We start from the raw sequence: 2355 nt of genomic DNA, 5'->3' as shown, positions 1-2355 counted from the left end.
GGAAAGGGGCGGCGCGGCGTGGTCCCGCAGGCGGGAGCCAGAGGGGACCGACGGAGGAAGCGGAACCTTTCCGTTCCGGTGGGTGGAGTCCTTTTGATGTTTGGGGTAAAAGGACCCCTTTTCGGGTTCTCCTACGGGGGAGCTTTTTTTTCCACCTCTTTCCGGTAAGGTGGGAACTCATCTTGGGCGATCGAGTTTAAAAGAACAATGGAAGCCTGGCTACGTTGAAAGAAAAAAAAAATAAAACTTGTTTTTTTTTTCTCTTATTTTTTTTCTTTTCCCCTTTTGGGTGTTGGCTCTTAACTCTTTCAAAGCCGATGTTGAAAACGGCTGCGGGGATCACCGGGGAGAAGGGACTTGCCGCCCCTGGAAAACCTTGATGACGTGAAGGTTGTCTTTTTAAAAAATGCAAGTTGGAGGAGGAGGAGTGCGTCTGGCATTTCAAAAAAAAAAAAAAATGGGAAAGACAAGTTTACTGTCATGTCAGGGCGGTTTAATGGGAATAGATTTGAATGCTGGGGCCAGGGCGATGACGTCTGGTTCATAATAACTGGCATTTTCCGAGTTGCTCCGGCTTTCGGATATTTGGATGGTGATTAAATACACCCGTTTCGGTACTTTTTTAAAAAAAGGTCATCAGGAGCCGTTATCTGCAAACTGATCGCACCTGCATGTTGGAACGCACTTGAGCCTGCTCCTAGACTTTTAAAAGTTTCAGTTCGTCATTTTACGGTTTTTTTTAAAAAAATCATCATCATCCGTATAGTCCCAAGCCGTGGTCGACAAAAGTTTTACAAAGGGCTGTTCGGCCCCCCAGATGTCCTTTTGGAGTTACTTTCTCGCAGTGTAAATATTAAAGTAGGCTTGCTCTCTGGAAATGGACGGAGCAGAGGAGCCATATTTGTTGCATTTGTTGCATGCACGAACATCTAGATGTTCTTACCCCCGGAACAGTATTTTAATAGGTGTCGGTTTCAGAAATTCTGCAGTCCTCCGCCTATGCATCTGGGAATAACGTTGGGGAGGGAATTTAAGTTTTCGGTTTGCACAGGCCGCAGGTGCAGAAAACCTTTGTGTGTTTTGGGAATATATTTGTCTTCATTCTGCGGTGTGGGTGTTGTAAAGTGCAGATTTTGCCTAAAAAGGCTGTTGGTAAATTCCTCAAGTTTACCCAGTCCTTCTAAGATCACAGGTAACTGCTGTAATCGACCGCCTTTCGGAAGGTATTTTTGTCGGCAAAATGGTTTTATTTCCGAATAGCATGCATCTCGTGCTACATGTTACATCAGTTGCGCATATCTTGATTTTACAGGCTCTGTTGTTTAGGTACCAGTTTTGTTTTGTTTGTTTATTCAAACTGGCGTTTTTGAAATTTTTGGATGCTGAAAGTGGTCTTAAATGAATATTCTGAATCTGGTATCTCAGAATCCTTTTTGAAGAGTGAAATGCAAAATAATTGCTGGCATTTGCTACCTCATCAGATCTTTTTACAAGAGTAATGGGGGAAGGGAGAGACTGAAAGTGTTAAAGACCCTGGTTTGAAATTGAATAAATGTCCTAGTTACTACATGTTTGAAAGTTGCTTAAAAGACAAAGCTAGTATCCCACTTGGTGAGATCAAATAACTTGTAATTTAAAATTTAAAGTAACCAGTGGCCATTTTAAACTTCACTAATTTCTCCTAGAAGAGTAAATTTTCAATTACTCATAATTTTAAAAGGCATTCTTTGATGGGAAGGGAAATGTTAATATTTGAGTCTTTGAAAATGGTAAACTTTTCCCTTTTTTTTTTTGGTGTTGCCTGTCATCAAAAGAAGAAAGATAAAAACAAGGTCATAGTCTTAAATCTGTCCAAAGATATAAAGCTGTATTTTTTTGTTTCAATGCCTTAGTCACAAGTATTAGTCTATGCAACCAAAAGGTGAGGAAAACAAAGACTGAGAGATGTTAAGATAAGAAATAATTGCAACCTAAAATGTACAGGTAGTGTGTGATGAGCTGTCTCTTACATTTATCCATAGATTATTGAGTGTTTTGTTTTCATTGTTTCATCATACTGAAACTTAGGCCAAGAAATGTTTAAAAATCAAAACATTGATATCTTCCTTTTTTTTTTTTTAAGGTAACTTACAAGATTAAAATAAAATTTGGTTGATGGTTCTGAACAGATACAGCTCTTTTACTTGAGGTAAGACCTGGTAAATTTTTATTACTTTGACATAAAAATAAGCTTATTAGGCTTTGTTTTTGTTCTTTGAGAATTTATTTTTCCAGCAAGTAGTGATTATGAATATGAGTAAATATCGGAAATAATTTTGCCAAGCTTTTAAATCTTTTCATGGGATAGAAAGTATT

At 38.6% G+C, this 2355-nt stretch overlaps 1 long non-coding RNA gene across 1 annotated transcript in view; it reads left to right on the top strand.

The window, feature by feature from the left end:
* The first annotated feature begins 371 nt into the window (after nt 1-371).
* LOC111824380 overlaps nt 372-2355 on the top strand; it is a 13904-nt gene continuing 11920 nt past the window's right edge. The window contains exons 1-2 of the long non-coding RNA XR_002827468.1: nt 372-390; nt 2123-2188. This is a non-coding gene — a long non-coding RNA (uncharacterized LOC111824380). The remainder of the gene's footprint in view (nt 391-2122; nt 2189-2355) is intronic.

This window comes from Myotis lucifugus, unplaced genomic scaffold (assembly GCF_000147115.1).
Source record: "Myotis lucifugus unplaced genomic scaffold, Myoluc2.0 scaffold_1326, whole genome shotgun sequence".
NCBI lineage: Eukaryota > Metazoa > Chordata > Mammalia > Chiroptera > Vespertilionidae > Myotis > Myotis lucifugus.
Note: the sequence above shows the minus strand (reverse complement) of the source record. Positions and strands in the feature narration are given on the sequence as shown.